Source organism: Cyprinodon tularosa, unplaced genomic scaffold (genome assembly GCF_016077235.1).
Source record: "Cyprinodon tularosa strain WSP-4 unplaced genomic scaffold, ASM1607723v1 ctg80, whole genome shotgun sequence".
Lineage (NCBI taxonomy): Eukaryota > Metazoa > Chordata > Actinopteri > Cyprinodontiformes > Cyprinodontidae > Cyprinodon > Cyprinodon tularosa.
Window position 1 is genome coordinate 300,390 of NW_024039563.1, and position 17,430 is coordinate 317,819.

Sequence of the window (17,430 nt, forward strand, 5' to 3'; positions counted from 1 at the left end):
AAAATCTTAAAACATCACATTTTTGACTGAGGACAAATTGGGAAACTTCTCCAATGAATGTCTGCCTGATAGCATGAACAGCCTTCCCCTCCATCCGCTGTGTTTACAGTAGCCTGTTAAGCTGGTTGCCCTACACCTGCCATTGGGTTAAGGGACACATGGAAAGATTTATTAATCTGTTGACATGACTGTGACCCCAGTGGCTAGACCGCTTTGGGGCAGCTTTTATGAGTGAGTCTGCTACCATCAGCTGTGACACAGTCTGAGGTGATAGAGATATGAATATTGCACAACAGAACCAAACAACAACATGCTGGGCAATGATCTGCACCTTGTAATTCGTTTTACATCAGATCAGCCAATGGATAAACTTATTACAGATGAAAGATCTCCTCTTTCTTTATTTTTTACTTTTTAAATAAAATTTCTTGTTTTCTTCATTAATTTTGGCAGATAAACCTGTCTCTGTTGATTTATAGAGCTATTTCTATGCCGTATATCTCTAAGGAATTACTCTCAATATTTGCAAAATATCTTATTGGAGGCTAAAGTGGAAGAGACACAAACACTATACTGAACTGTCAGGGATAAATATGACTGTGTGTCAAATTAGCACTGGAGATATACAGCAGGACTGTGTGAAAACAACAAATCTAAGACTTTATTGGGATTATCTTGGGGCAAAGCCAAAATTCAGACCCGTCTTCAGGGTTTGATACAGTTGATCCAAACATACATTATATTTCTAGACTGCGTCTAGGAACCTCACAATTCTTTGGGAAACAATTTAATGCGCTATAACTAAATTAAATACTGATTTAAGTGCTTCAGTATAGAGATGCATATTCCAAAGATCAGATCTCCACTGGGGATATTTCAAGCTTTAAAACCACCATGGCCCAAACAGAGTACAAGTTCTGCAGCGAAGTGTAGGCCTATTTACTGAATACCTCAAATCAGTCGAGATAATCTTTTCGCTGCTGTAAACACCAGAATTCCCCCATTGTGGGACAATAAAGGGATTTTCTATTACATTCTATAATAAATGCTATCTGAATAGTGCTGGCAGTTAGGACGGAGATAGGACCATGAACATGGATTATGACTTAGTCTTTTAGATTTAGACAACATTAATGTCATTCTGTACATACAGAGTGTATATATATAAACCATATTTAGTAGGGATGGGAATCGAAAACCGGTTCCTGTTCAGAACCGGTTCCGTATTTTCCGATTCCATGGCATCGTTTGGCAGCTCGCTGTTACGTAAGTTACGCAAGTTACGCAAGTTGGAAGAACTATTCGAGGAGGAAGACAACGAGCTGCGGTCACTTTGTGAATCAAAGCCCCGTCTTTCCTTAGCCCAGAGGGTAGATCAGGAAATCCAGCTCCATAAAAGCTTGCCCTCCATCCCCTGCAGGGATAGCGCCACACTGTGGTGCTGGAACAAGCAAGATACGCTGCCCTTGCTATCTGGACTGGCTGAAAACTACCTCTGTGTGCAGGCTTCCTCCACCCCATCTGAGAGGGTGTCCTCCATGGCTGGAGACACCATAAGCCCTGAAAGATCCCGTATCCTTCCAGAAAAAGCAGATATGCTCATCTTTCTGCAAAATAACTGTTAATTTTCCCTACTACTGTTTTATAATTAGTATTTTTTGTTATTTAAAATAGGTTATTATCCCATCATTTGTTATTAGACATTGTTGGTTATTAAGTTTGTTCTTGTATTAATTTTTCATTTAAACACAGATGTTACTCCAGTTTCACATTTCCTGTGGACATCTTGATCTTGTTGATTTTGTAAGATTGTGCAATAGTTAAGTAAACACAGTTGATGCTGATAATCAAACTGTTTGTTCTCCTTTTTTCCCCAAATTGGAATCGAAAAAAGAATCGATAAAGAATCGAATCGTTTCATAGAATCGAAAAGGGAATCGGAATCGTGAAAATCTTTTCAATTCCCAACCCTAATATTTAGTGTGAGGAATTGTGCTATAGTTAGGGTGACCAAACGTCCGTATTTCCCGGGACATATCCGTATTTCACGTCCTGTCCCGGGCGTCCCGGGTTTTTTTTAGAAAGTGAGGAAATATCCTGATTTCACTGCGCAAGACGCTCCGTGTGACGTAATCCCCGAGCCGCGTCAGTGCGGGCAGCCCTGCTCTTAATCAGAGGCTCTGTTCGAAAACCTGGGCTGCATCCTCCAAGGACGCGGTCTACCTAGACTGGATCCTTCGAAGTCTTTGAAAATAAGGAGGCGGAAGAGTTTTGTCTGTAAATTCGAACAGGTCCTCCCTTCGGCGGGTTTTACCGGCGTATGCTCTGTTGCTTAGCAACCGTGAAAGTTGACACACAAAGCAGGAAAAGAATGAATACCGAGGTTTTCAAAACTGTTTATTTATTTATTTATTTTTTAAAAAGTTAAAGCGAACAAAGACTACACTCACAAGAATCCAGAGTGGAATAAAGGTTCCAACCACCGGGAGCAGGAACAAATCAAATCAAATGTAATGATGGAAACCTTAGTCAGTTAAATAACCTGCTGCTGTCATTCTGCACATCTCTGATGCTGCTGCTATTTTCAAATATCCAATACTGTAAAAATGTCCATAGCTGCATATTGGTTATTTATTCTCCAGTTTTATATTGTTAAAACACTTTACAGTATTTTATTGTTTATATTTTAACTCTTCCCTATTATGTTATTCTTAGACATTTTTCTAAGGTCCTCATTTGTGTGACCATTTTCAATAATCTTTCTGCTGCTGTAAATTTGGACATTGTGGGACAATAAAGGGATTTTCTATTCTATAAAAGGGTTAGAAATACATAAGTAAATCTAAACAATGTATGTATAAAAATATATCTGCAAAATCTCTAATATTCAACAACAAAAAATACTTAGTTAAGCATATTGTGCAAAACAACAATAAAAAAATTAAACTCCAATCAGATTTAAAGTTCCCACTCTGCAGATCTATTAGAATCTGTCCTTAAATTACAGCCAAACTCATTTACACAGTAACAGATAAAAACCTTTAGATAAATCAAACATTACCGCCACATATCTGACTCAGTAACCATTAAAACAACTATTTTTCATTTATTTTAGACGGAACTATTAAGAGAGTTGTATTATATTAAAATGAACGTCCAATTTTCACCACTGTTCTGCGCCAAGTAACATTTCCTCTGATCATGGAGAAAATCCCGATGATGAGACATTTGTTATGTCAATAAATCCCCCCCCCCCCCCCCCGCTCCAAGGTGTCCTGGTTTTCCCAAATGAAAATATGGTCACCCTAGCTATAGTGAATGCTCATAGGCTGTTCAAACTACATTAGAGGTAGTTTAAGAAGTGGCATAAAATATTCTGATTGAACAACCAAAATAATCAATAAAATACAAAACATATATATGTTGCTGTGCTCATGTTTATACTCTTTTTGAGGAGCATACAAGTTTAATTGAAAAGTTGGGTTATTTTGCTATTATGGTTTTCGATTACGATGTCATTAATTACAGACCTGTCAACTAGGGGTGTCAACATAATCGATTCAGCAATGCATTGCAATGCAGGGCATGCACGATTCAGCATCGATGCGGCGACGTGCTATAATCGATTATGTCACTGTTTATTTTCTGGCCTCAAATGGACAAATTGTGAAGTTTCAATTACTTCCGGGGGCATATCAACAAACAATCAAGATGGCTGAGGCGGAGGGAGATGACCGCGATAGATGGGTAGGCCTAATTAAAAACGCACCAAAAGCTTGGAAAGCGGATATCTGGGCACATTTCGGATTTTACGAAGTCAATGGGATTTTGATGCATCGCAATGCATCATAGAATCGAATTGAATCTAATCGTTGCCTGGTGAATCGTAATCAAATCGAATTGTGAGGGCAGTGCCAATGCACACCCCTACTGTCAACCCGAATAAAAACGCTAATTGTGTCCTATCACTAATACACACACATACTCTGGGTACCTGAGCAAAACCCTCAACCCCACACTGCTCCCTGAGCCACACACAATGGCAGCCCACTGCTCCCCAAGGGGATGGGTTCAAATTAGTAAGTGTATCAAAGCTTATCTTTCAAACTTGACATGTTGAACCTGAAAAATATGGATTTGCAGTGACAATTAAACACAAAACCAGAAAGTGTTCTCTTCCCTGGCTCAGTGACGACATCAAACAATTAATGAAAGACAGAGATAATGCCCTTAAAAAAGCCAATAAGTCCAAACTATCTTGTGAGAGACAAAAATGTGTTTCATTACGGAATAAAGTGACAAGACAACTACGAAAAGCAAAGGCAGACTTTTTTATCACAATTATTAAAAACTGTCATGGAAACCCAAAAGCTATTTGGGAACAGATTAATAAATTAACAGGTAAAACTGTTTCCAGTAACAATTTAATACAGTTGAAGAACAATGGCATGCTTTTGCAGGATCAGTCTGATGTGGCACAGACACTAAATGAATATTTTGTTGATTCTGTTGAGACCATAGTCAAAAGTTTTCCTGTGAAATATAACAACATACCTGCCTTTAGTTCAGAATTGTTAATTGAGCCCCCACTAAATCCAACATCTGTATCCATATCCGATGTGGAAAAGGCAATTAAACAGCTTAAGTATTCAAGAGCAAAAGACGTGTATGGGATGGACACACACATGTTCAAACGAATAGGTCAGTCAATTATTGGTCCACTAACACATATCATTAATATGTCACTAGACCAAGGGAAATTTCCTGAGCCATGGAAATTTGCTAGCGTCATTCCCATATTTAAAGGTGGCAACTCTCTTCTGACATCTAATTATCGGCCTATTAGCATTTTGCCAACAGTATCTAAAGTTTTTGAAAAACTGGTTGCTAAACAAATTATTAATCATCTTAATTGCAGTTCCTTTCCTTTACACTCAATGCAGTTTGGATTTAGGGTTAATCATTCAACAGAGACGGCAACAAGTTATTTTCTGGAAAAGGTTAAATCCAATATGGACAAAGGAAGGATAGTGGGAGCAATTTTTTTAGACCTTCGTAAAGCTTTTGATACAGTTAATCATTCCATTTTACTGTACAAACTCAGTACATTTAATTTTTCCCCCAAATTCATTAGCCTCATTAGTTCATACCTTTCATCTCGTTCTCAAAGTGTAAGAATTGACCAATACAATTCCACCCCCTTACTATTATCAACTGGTTTTCCACAGGGATCAATTGTAGGACCAATTCTTTTCAGTCTATATATTAATGATTTACCATCTGTGTGCAAGAACTGTGACACTTTGATGTATGCAGACGACACAGCTATCTTGGCTTATGGAAAATCCACAGAGGAAGTTGCCGCAAAACTAACTGAGGCCATGTCACTGATCTCAACCTGGCTTGAGCAATCCTGTCTGCAACTGAACATATCTAAAACAGTTACCATGTTTTTTTTTCAAAAAACAACCTCATAAATATAGAACCTGAAATTTTAATATCTGGAGAAAGATTACAGGTCGTCACTGAATATAAATATTTAGCTTTACATATAGATTCGCATCTCAATTTCAAAACTCATATTCAAAAGGTTTGTTAATAGGATTAAGTTTAGTTTAGCAAACTTCAGATTCATTAGAGATTTTCTTTCAACTGAAGCTGCTAAATCATATTTTTTCTCCATGATTTTATCCCATATAACATATTGTATAATAAGTTGGTCCAATACTCACTCTACTACAATAAAACCATTAGAAACATTATATAAACAAGCATTAAAAATACTGGATAAAAAACCATACCACTACCACCATTGTAGTATTCTGAGGAAATATCAGTTACTTACCTGGAACAATCTTATCAAATTCAAAAACATCTGTTTAATTTATAAAACCAGACATGGTTTAGCACCACCTCCACTATGTGACTTTGTACAGTTCAGATCCAGTGAGGTCAGGGTAACCAGAGGGGCAGTGAGGGAAGACTGCATCATCCCCCAGAGAAAAACAGCCTTTGGTCAGGCTGTTTTCTCCGTAAGAGCATCTCAACAATGGAACACAGTGCCAGAAACCATCAGAGACTCTTTGTCATTCTCTTCATTCAAAAAGAATGCAAAAAAATGGCTTGTAGAGAGCCAAATTTGTGGACACTAAGGTTTTTAGTGTGTATTTAAATAATTTTACAATATATTTTTAATAATTTTACATACATTTTACTTCTTAACCATAATGTTTTTATGTAATTGGTATTGTAATTTAATCTTGTGATTTTATACTTGTGTTTATTTTTAAGGTTGCCTTTTTAATATCTGGCTGGGGGACTACCGATGAAAATTAGCACTCCTTAGCTAACTCGGGTATATTTACATTGTTTTAATGTTTATTAATGTACACTGTCCCCTTTCAAATAAACAATAAATGAAAAAATGAAATGAAATGGTAGGCAATTAATATCTGTGCTTCTGTGTTCAAATGTTCCTGCATAATTAACCTAGCCTTGCCCTCTGGGAGTTTTGACCAACCTGTTTGTGGAATTCTGTTAAGAGGTTTCCAGTAAAATTAGCAAGGTTTACTTATTTGCAAATAGAAAATCTTATTGGATAGTCTTATCCGACATCCTGGTAAAGAAACGCCATTTATTAGGAAAGTATTACATGCTTTCCATTTAATGTAAAATCATACCCAATCTATGATTAATATGTAAAAAATATCTTGCTACTACTTTTTCAATAGTAGTATAATGATAACTAAAAGGTTTTCTTCTGCATGGTGAAGGTACCTCTCATCAAAATTACTCGGTCCGTTCTAGTCATGTCCTGATATGCTTTAGTTTACCTTGAACTGAGGTCCAGATTACACCAATTAGCTACAAATTTACAGAATCCCAAATTCCAAATGCTGATAAAATGTTCAGACTATTTTGTTTTCCTTTACTCTTTACCCAAGACCTTTACTCTGGTCCTGTACCATTTCCTTGCTGAAGCATGTTAGCCAAATAGGCAATAATGATGATATCATCATAGGAAACAGGTTTTCTACAGTGGCTTACATTTTTGAGAGAAAAGGAATTTCAAAGGAAGCTGAGCGTGAATAGATGCCAGGTTTACTGGTGACCCAAAGCAATCAAGACTCCTCTGCCTGTTTGCTCTGGCTGGACTCCAGAGGACTGAACCAACATGACAAAAGACTGAGAAGTGGAGGAAAGAGCTTATCTTAAGTGGAGATCAAACTACCGGAAAAAGTTAGTGGAGACGTGCTAATGAGCCTGAAAATGTTCCTCGACAAAACAAAAAATACATCACCAGCCAAAGACCCTCAGAAAGTCATTCTTGTTTGTCACACAGCCAAATAAACAGTGTAAAAAAGGGCTGCCCACCTTCCACACACAGCCAAACTTCTGTAAGGGAATAATGATCGTATGACAAAGGCAACACAGGCCAAATGTCTGAAGCTAAGAAAAATGATCATATGACACAAGGAGACGATGGATTCCTTTTTGCCTGTGAAGATTCTCGGTCATCTGGGCCATAGTCATTCAAAAAAGTTAAAAAACAATCTACTGGATTTGGTTTCCAAGTTTGAAGACGTTTCACTTTCCATTTAGGAAGCTTTTTTCATTTCAAAATGTCAAAAAAAAACTTGTTTTGGTATAGAAAACATGCAAATTGAACTGGAAGAACGGGTCCGTCCCTTAGGAATGGGCAGTCGTTTTGGGTTCTTTGTTAGCCTGCAATAATTCCTTTAGTTCTGCTTTTTGTAACAATACAAAACTAACCCCCAGATTCTACATGTTGCACTCCGCTCACGTAAATCTTCTCCGTCCTTCATTGTCAAAATACGTAGCCAAGCTATTTTTTGCTCCCCTATGGTCCGGCCAGGTCAAGATCCGCAATTGCAATCGCACCAGACAGGAAAAAGAATGTTGATAACATCCGGTTTTTTTTCTAATGGACATATAGTTACGCCTGATTGGCAACTACAAATTAGAGCATAGTAGTATATATTCCTAAAAAATTAAGATCACCAATCATTTAACTAAGTTAGTTAAATGATTGGATCCATCGAAATATTTATTTTATACAGAGAGGCTTAAAAGTTGAATCAAATCCAGTCACAACAACTTTAAACAGCGCATCTCACAACTTGAAAACAAAGCTCTTATCGCAGGCATTGATGAAGAGATGCTGAGTTTGGAAGCAGAGAACAAACTTAGTTCTTAAAAACCATGGATCCTAGTTATCCCCGTTACAAAAATCCACATCAAAACGCAATTATTTGGGCAGAAACTGCACATATGGTGGATGCTGATGGGGATTTTTTTGTCATATTAAATTAAGCATTCATTAGAGCATGTTTTTGCACGTATGGATTTAATAATAATATATCGCATGCTCTCCTCGTGCCCCAAGGAAGTCAGAGCAGAGCAAGACAGGAGGAACGGCGGAGGCTGTAGGCTTTGCTTTGAGCAGGCGGTCTGAAGCGCAGCGCAGTGGGGTGCTTGCAAAGGATGTGGGATATCTGGGTAAGATGTATCCAACATCCTGGTAATGAAACTCCATTCCTTAGGGAAGCAATTACGCCCCAGTGAGGTAAATATATAAAATCTCTCACATATCAGGACTGAACACACAGCGATCAAACAATCAAAGTGGGATTGTCCATCACCAGATGAGCAAGTGGGACCTGTTTCAGTAAATATGTACCCCAAATTTCCCCCCACCCATCACTGATGACAATACAAGACACATGGCGCCAACTAAACATCTAAAAAGAAGAGCACTTTACCATGTAGCACCAGCTGTGTTTGCCTTTCCAATAGAGCATGGATAGTGAAGGGGAAACCTTATGTCTACTGGACGGAGGTAGTGCAGATCAATCACAATTTCTTTTGTTAGAAAGATTGACCTGTGGGGCAGCTTTGGGCTAATTAGGAGGCACTGCAGATCCAATCATTTACATACAAACCCAGGTGGCGAATACTCAGAAACATCTAAAACACAAACATGATGCACCTTGGTGTCATTCACCATTATTTAAAGTCTCTAACAAAGCTCCCATATATTATCAAGGAAACTCCCCTGGTATAAAAGTCTTTATTTCCAATATAAAACTGAAATAATCCTATTTAATGTCATGTTTATCCACTCCCTGTTGGGTTCAACGTGAAGCTTTATCTCACTGAAATATTGCCCCCTATCCTGTACAGCCCTGCATGAATTACATGCACCACTGCCGTCATATTCCCAACACAAATTCGCTTTATGATTTATACTGCCGTCAATAAAACGAGCGGAGCCTCTTCCAGTTATTTCTTTGACGTTAATGAAAATCTGACTCACAAATGAAGTCATCTGGTGTCGTTTAAATTGCATACAGTGCACACCCTAATTTACCAGTTTAGTACGTCTAAATCTGATACTTGAACCGCCATGCAGCTTAAGAGTCTTTGTCCACTTAATCTTCATTTTCTTCTCGTCCCTTTCAGTCCATTGTTTAGCAGGTGACCCTGTAGAGTTCAGTACAGCTTAGAACTATGCATTAAACTCATCAAAGGCCTTTAGGTTGTGGCTATTAGAGGAGAATGAATGTGGTCTCAGAGTTAAGCTGAAGATACCATACAGCTCTACTGAGAAGGTCCCTGTATGTATGAGAGCATTATGATCCACTTTGGAGCCTGTAATGTCAGTTGTCTTCATGGTACATAAAAAAGTACCTGTTTTACAGCAGTAAAATTAAAACTGTAAACACAATAGTCTAATACGATTTAGTCGCTCTGCTTTAACACAGTAGGCAGACTTAACCAAGTGAGATATGTATTCTTGCGTCGCTTTCTTTTTCCCCACCTTTAGGGGCTGATGTTGAATGAATCCTCTATTCCTGCTTTTGGAATGCTGGGCAGCTCGGCATAGGCCGCTTAAGCAAAAATATTACGGTTTTACAGTAATATGACTCTAAACTGCATTATTTCAAAATGTCTGATTTAAGAAAGGAAACAAAAACAAAATGGCTAAATTGTGGGTTAATCTAACCCACAGTCACCTTTAAAAGCTGCTAGAAGCTGTTTTAAACAGGGCTTACACTGTGTGATTTCGGGCCGACTTTCCAGTCGTGTGAGAATTTCTGTGCGTAGTGTAGTGTACAGGCGGGTAACGAGGGGCGATCAGCTACTCATAACCACCTCCCGATCAGGAACAATGAGGGTCAGGAGAAGATCAAACATGTTTGATTTTGGGTGAAAAGGAGTTCTTTCTATAAAATTGACAGACCGTAGTAGCCACGTTTCCTCAGCCATGTCTTTGTCCAAATACGTCCCCGCCTTTTCTAATAAGGGCTCTCAACACAAATATGCCATGGCATTACTGGCCCAACAAAGCCTTGTTTTGGTTTTGAAAACATACAAATTGGATTTTTTTAAAACAAAAACAAGGTTTTGTTGGGCTACTGTATAAAACTTGAAATCAACGCTATTCCTGAGATTTTTAATTGAAAAAGCTTCCTGGATGGGAGGCAAAACGTTTTCAAACTTGGAAACAAAGTCCAGTGGACTGTTTTTAATTTTTTTTTTTTTTGGAATGACTATGACCTGGATGACTGAGACACTTCACCACCATATTAAATGAGGAATGTCCAACAACGGCTATCATGGTCCATCAGATCCTCCAGAGATAGCTCCCATTTGGGGATTCAACTTTTGTCTTTTCTTTTAACAAATATGTATCCTCTTGAAAACAATAAAGCCCCCGCTCTAATCTAACCCTCGATCCCCAAAATCATCTGACTATAAAGACGCTGATCATAACAGATGAGAGGCTTGTTTAAAACCTACTAAACAGATCTGTCTGCTGCAGAAAACCAGTAATTCATTATGTAAAAGTTCCAAACTACGACTAGTTGAAGTGTTTGGGTTGTTTTTTATTTCTTTTTTTATCTGTAACATCGATAACGTTTGTTATGACTGGAGAGTTTGGCGGAGAGAACCAGAAGAGCCAAAGCTGACCTTGCCTGGCATCTCACCAAATCGCAGCTGGTGCCTTAGAAGCTGTCAACACCATCTTTTATTTCACCTGCTTATTATAGCAGCCACTCAGGACGCTGCAGACCTCACACTCACCACAAATACTTTGAGAGCCAGACCCTAGCGTGAAATAGGAACAACACAGGTCACCATAATGGCACCAAATTCTAGGCAGCAGCAGCCACAAGCCAGAGCTTCGAAATTCATTTGTTGAGCCGGGCTTATTGAGAGGAAGCGTGTTTGTTAGTTCGTTTGCATTATTCTGCCTGTCCTACAAGGTCTTTCCCACTCAGAGGCAGTGAAAGGACTTCATCTCTCTGTGACAAGAAGCACAGATGTTATCTATGCCTGATAGGTTACATGCACAGCCCCTTATAAGGACACAATGCTCTGGGCGAAGACATGAAACATTGGTGTTGCTGAGCAGCTTCAGAATTAACAAGCACCTACACTCAGAGGCTTGCATGAAGCATCAAAGCTCCACAAACAAGAACGTTTTCAGTCTGCTGCGCTTGATTTAGCTGCAGACTCACACACCGTGTATCAACTGACTTAAAAATAAATCCAATTTTCTGATTAGGGAAGTTTCAGTGGTAAATATGTAGCAGCTTCAAGAGCGTGAGCAGTGACATGTTTGTGTCTCCGAGGAGACGTAAAAAGAGAGAAGGCAACACTGGCTTTACTTTTCCTTCACTCCAAAAACAATTATAGCAACTGACAGAGCTGCCAGCTACAAAACGCAACTCACAACTAGTATCAAGAGAGGAAAAAAACCAAACACCAAAACAATCTCGGGTTTTCCACTACGAGGAAATTACGAGTCACACTCAATCAGCATCCGTTCGGTTCGGGCCAGAATAGTAAAAAAAAAAGCTAAATGTTCCCTTCGGTTACCACAGAAATGCATAACACAAAAAAAGCCTAAATATGTTCTTGGCGGCTCTGACCAGGAAAACAGGACATAGTGAAAGAACGACTGGAATTATGTTGGTAAGTAATGATTCCCGTCCATTGCAGAGAGATGAGACATAAACCAATCACACAGCAGGGTTCCAACCTGAGAAAAAATAAACATCTTACCATGCATCTCCCACAGTCATAATTAAGATAGGACATTGGTGGAGCCAAATCCTTAGTATTCAATTTAATCTCCACATTCTAAAGTTTTTTTTAAGACAGGTCCTTGTGGTTTTAGTTGTAGCCACAGCTCAGATCAATGAGCAACCCTACCAGTCTCTTTAAGTCAATCATTAGCCAGAGTTTTTCTTCTTAAAGTCCTTCTCAGTGGCATTTAAAGGTAGCTGGATGGTCTGACACTTTCCCGTGCACTGTCTCCATGACAGAGGACCTAATAAGCCGAATGGCATTCCTGGCCCTCCCTCCATGATTCATAGCTGTTTGCTCTGGGCTGGCCCTCCACTCCAGGGGTCCCAGGGCCCCTTTTGTTGCCTCTGTATGTGACTGAAGGGCACTTCCACCCCAGCACACGGCAAAGTAACAATACAAATAGAAAATAGATTACACTGAAACCCAAAACGGCACAAAGGAACCTGGTGGAATGAGCCACGATCCCAGTGAATACATCAGGGACCTTAATAATGATGGTGCATGTTTTAGTGACTGTTTTTTTTTTTTTCATCAAAAAGCAATAATGAAAAAGGATGAAAAAAAAAACAAACAAAAAAAAAAACAAGTAGCTGGTCAATGAGAAACATTAGGTATTGTTCCAAGACAGTTTAATACCAAGAAGCATTAAATCCCATGACTTTGAAAGCCACTATTTCTTCACTACACATTAAAAATGAGGTCTTACAATTTTTTTTTCTTAAGTTAAAGAGACTTAAAGAGAATTAATTTTCCCATTTTATACCTACCCATTGGTTCCATCACTTTATATTTGTATTTAATGCTTATAAACAGACCATTTTCTACCTAAACAATGTCATTTTTTAATACATGCCAGTATTTTAATCAATTATAGTCATAAAAAGCATCATCCCTAATGCAAAACTTAATTTAATCATATGATCTTTTCTTATTTTTCTTATCTTAAGTCTTCATAAAATATTAAAAAAAAACAGACCATATTAAACCAAAACAGACAAAAGTGACCTTCTGGAACAGATATTAGGTCATATGACCACATTTCCATACAGTAAACTATAAATAGCATAAAGGAAATTACTTTAAACTGTTAACTGTAAAAGCAGGAACCAACTGCCAATAAGAAGGGCTGAAAGTGATGCACAGATTACACGAACAGTATGTAGACAACATACAATAAGTTAAAAACTATAATCCTAAAACTATAATACCTGAATCTAAACATTAAAAAAAATATGTAAACATATCAATGATATTAGAAAAGCTTCTGTTCTTTTTGCTCCATTGTCTTAAATCCATGCCAGGCTAAAAACTACTATTACCATAAAAGGATGAAGCCATAAAGGGATGAAGCTTATGCTTTGACCAGCTGAAGAAGCCTGCAGTGATCAAATATAACAAAAAGGCACAATGTTGCATTTCTTTTTCATTATTTTGTGACATTTATTTCAATAAGATGAATTAAGTCACTTTATCCTATTTTGAAAAACTATTTAAAAAAAACATTTTTAGACTTTTTTTTTTATCAAAATCAACTACTGATTTATTTCAGATTGAGTAAAACATAATTATTTAGTGGATGTTGCATAAAAACTCCAGCCAAAAACATTTATTTGCATTCCATCTCATGTTTTTGGAGAAAAAACTTCCTTGTTATGATAGTTACAATATGGGTCGATGCCTGGGTGGAAATATAATCCTGTCAATTGAAACAAAGAAACATCTTTCTAATAAAACATCACAACGTGACAATCGCGTGTTTCTGCAGGATTTCTGCAGCCACGGTGGGATTAAATGTTCCCTGCAGCCAATGAAAAGTCAAGGGGGGAAATTAATCCCACAAACGTTTAAACAAAACATGCAAAAACTTTACTGCAAGCGAGAAAACAGCCGCTCCTATATGTTTAAGCGGGGAGTGGGTTCTCAGACAAAAACACTACATTTAGCGGAGAGCTTTTCCACGCAGCGTGACTGAGACAGAAGTTGGTCTCCAACTCACCGGTTAGCGCTTCCTCTACCTGCCGCCGCCGCATTCACGTGCTTCTCGTCCTCGCAGCTTTTGACTATATTCATAAAGAAAACTAAATTTAACTTGTAATATAGAGTCTACTTCCAAGGAAGAAAAAAAAATCGGAACAGAGAAAGATCCCGGGACGGAGCGCCCAAAGACTGCGGACTCCTCCCAGACACAGTGGGGTTAACTCCTCCTTCCTTCCAGCGGACACTGAGCGGGGGGATGGATGGACCGCCGGTCCCTGAACGCCTCTTAGCACCAGGTAAAGCACAGACAATCCGGTTTTACAATTTTCTGTTTCTCTTACCGAGATAATAACAAAGAAAACCTCCAGCTACAGATACATTTCTTAGAATATAAACAGTAGCGATTCCAGTTATAGTTTTACAAAGTGTAAATTTTCATAACATCTTTTTTTCTTTTCTTTTTTTTCTTTTATTTTGAGCTTTCACGTTCTGTGAGTATAATAGGTCAAACTGATTTGAGAGAACACTTTAGCCCCTTCCAAAGATTGGAAGATGGTGCTTTTTATGCAGAGATAAACCTGGAAATCAGCAGGGGCGGAGCTAGATGGGGGCCAGGGGTGGCCATGGCCACCCTTACCCAATCATTGGCCACCCCTGTGCAGAGGCGTGGCCAGAACATTTTTATAAGGGTGGCCAGGCAATAGCCAATGTACACTGAGGGGTGCCCGAAAGCGGATAGGCACCAGAACGTCACAGTCAATCTACACTGTTCCATGAGGAAAAGTTAATGAGCAAAACATCCATATTTTCTAAATAAAGACAAACTATATTTTCCCACAGCCTTTGCTAACAGATAAATGAAGACATTCAAACATCTGTGCTTTGTAAATAAAAGGTATAGCGGATAAAATTGCTTCAGATTTGAGTTTTGGGCAAACATCTTTTCCTTTGTCATTACTTACCCATTTTTGTCAGTAATCATTCTGATAAAATTGATATTTACATGTACTAATATTTACATAAATTGATTATTTAATAAGTTTTTATTAAAATAGTTAGGGCCGGATCTATCAAAGGTTTGCGTGTATAAAAACGTGAGCTATTTCACTGCGCACGCTAAAAAATGTACAAACTGATCTATCAACAGCATGCTAAAAGGATTTGGTCTTTAAAACATGCTAAATAGCGCCTCTTATCCATTTAGTACTTTTTCTGCAATGAATATGCAATATGGGGCGTTTACACGCAAAAGTGCGTCTTGTGGGAGGAGAACATGTAAATATATTAATTTAGCACTCGCAAAGTGATTTATCAAACCTGAAAGCAATTTTGCTAACGGTATCTGACTCTATTTTTAACACGTTTCAAAAGAAGGTGCAAATGGTCTGTATGCGTAATTGCGCACACATGGCAGCGGTTATTATCGCAAGAAGGAGACATCGAAATGAAGCAAGGAGACGCAGAGAACGCATTTTTTCACTCCGTGTGAATATTTTTGGAATGAACGAGGAAACGATCATCAAAACATATCGTTTATCCAGCATTGCCATTTTGGAGCTGTTGGGGGAACTCCGAATGGATTTGGAGCCAGCCACAAGGAGGACCCACGCAATACCAGATATCACAAAACTTCTTGCAACGTTGCACTTTTTTGCATCTGGGTCATTCCAGCGTACGGTTGCAGCGAGAGCTGGGATCTCCCAATCTCGTTTTTTCAGAAGTGCTGTCCGACGGGGTCGGGGTTCTCCCCCTGCGCCTGTGGAGCAACGTGCCAAATGCTGCGGGGATCTCATCCACAGTCACAGGCCAATACAAAACACCTGTTTGTTTTTTTTACTGCAGTGAAGTAGAAATTCAGCCACATACCACCTTAGGTAATAAAGGTTGCCAATTATATATATATATATATATATATATATATATATATATATATATATATATATATATATATATATATATATATATATATATATATATATATATATATATATATATATATATATTTTTTTTTTTTTTTTTTTTTTTTTGGGGGGGGGGGTCACTGTAAGATTTAAATTTCTTAATGCACTAGTTTGTACAGACTACAAACTACTTTGCCGCAAACCACAAAACGCGCAAAACCATAATTTAAATAGGGCGTCTCCAACAGTTTTGCACCTGCCACCAGTTACGCAATTACTCTTGTTAAATCACCCGCAAACCATGGTTCAGCCCCTCGCGCAAAATTCCAGTTTGCGAGCGCAAATTACTGCACGCAAAATTGGATCTTCATAAATCCGGCCCTTATTTATCTATGATTTCACTGAAGACTCCTCTGTGATTTTTCTCTTTACCCCATAAAACACAAAATCTATTTCTGCTTGAAGTCTGTATTTATCATCTTTAATGTTAGTGTATTGATGTGCATAATTAATCACAGTGTTTTTGTTTTCAAGTAATTGTTATTATATATGAAAAATGTAAATGTTTTGAATATTCCACTTGAGAATAATACTGCTGCCACTGTCTGTATTAGAGGGAAATAAATGGTAGGGGTGGCCACAGGGGTGCCCAATGATTGGCTAAGGGTGGCCATGGCCATGATTATTGATAATGACTATTATTGGTAATGACAATTAAAATATGTTTGCCCCAGAACTCAAAGCTGAAAGAATTTTGTCCACTATACCTTTTATTTACACAGCATAGATGTTTAAATATATGTGTCTATTTGTCAGCAAAGGCTGCAGGAAAGTATAGTTTGTCTTTATTTACAAAATATGGATGTTGTGCTTGTTCCTGTTGGAACAGTGTAGATTGACCCCGAGGTTCTGGTGCCTTTCGGCCACCCCTCAATGTACATTCGTTATTAACTGGCCACCCCATTAGGATTTTCTGGCTACGCCTCTGGAAATCAGTTTGGGACTGGAACTGGTTGATTTTCACTTTGATCAGTCCAGGTGGGCCCCTTGGAATCTAAAAATTCCAATATTTTTTCTGGATAATGAATGCACCATACCAGGCTCCAATGTAAAAATGAAAAATTTCAATGTAAGTAATTGAAGATGATGTCAAAGCAAGGGTGTAACTTTGTTGGGACACTTTAAGGGTGGTGGCTGATGGACCTACAGTTACTCGACACAAACGCTTTCAATAGGGTTTGTATTTTCCAAAAATGCACTAAAACATATTTATTGAATGCTTTCCTGTTGTTGAGAACACAAAAGAACAAAAATACCCTGATATTTATATTTATAGGCAGTTAGACAATGTATTTAAAAAAAGGATGAATAACAGCCGATTTCAATGCCAACAGCAATATATCTTGCCTACAAAATTTCAGTTTCATTCATC

The 17,430-nt window shown here is 38.1% G+C and overlaps 1 protein-coding gene across 2 annotated transcripts in view; it reads right to left on the reverse strand.

Annotated features, from left to right (window-relative positions):
• tiam2a (TIAM Rac1 associated GEF 2a) overlaps nt 1-17,430 on the reverse strand; it is a 149,816-nt gene that overhangs the window by 96,373 nt on the left and 36,013 nt on the right. Inside the window, exon 1 of one of the 2 annotated variants that reach the window (XM_038271558.1) lies at nt 14,117-14,301. The exons of the other annotated variant lie outside the window; for it this stretch is intronic. The gene's annotated coding sequence lies outside the window, so the exon portion shown is untranslated. Of the gene's footprint in view, nt 1-14,116; nt 14,302-17,430 lie in introns of those variants that run through there. 2 annotated transcript variants of the gene reach the window in all.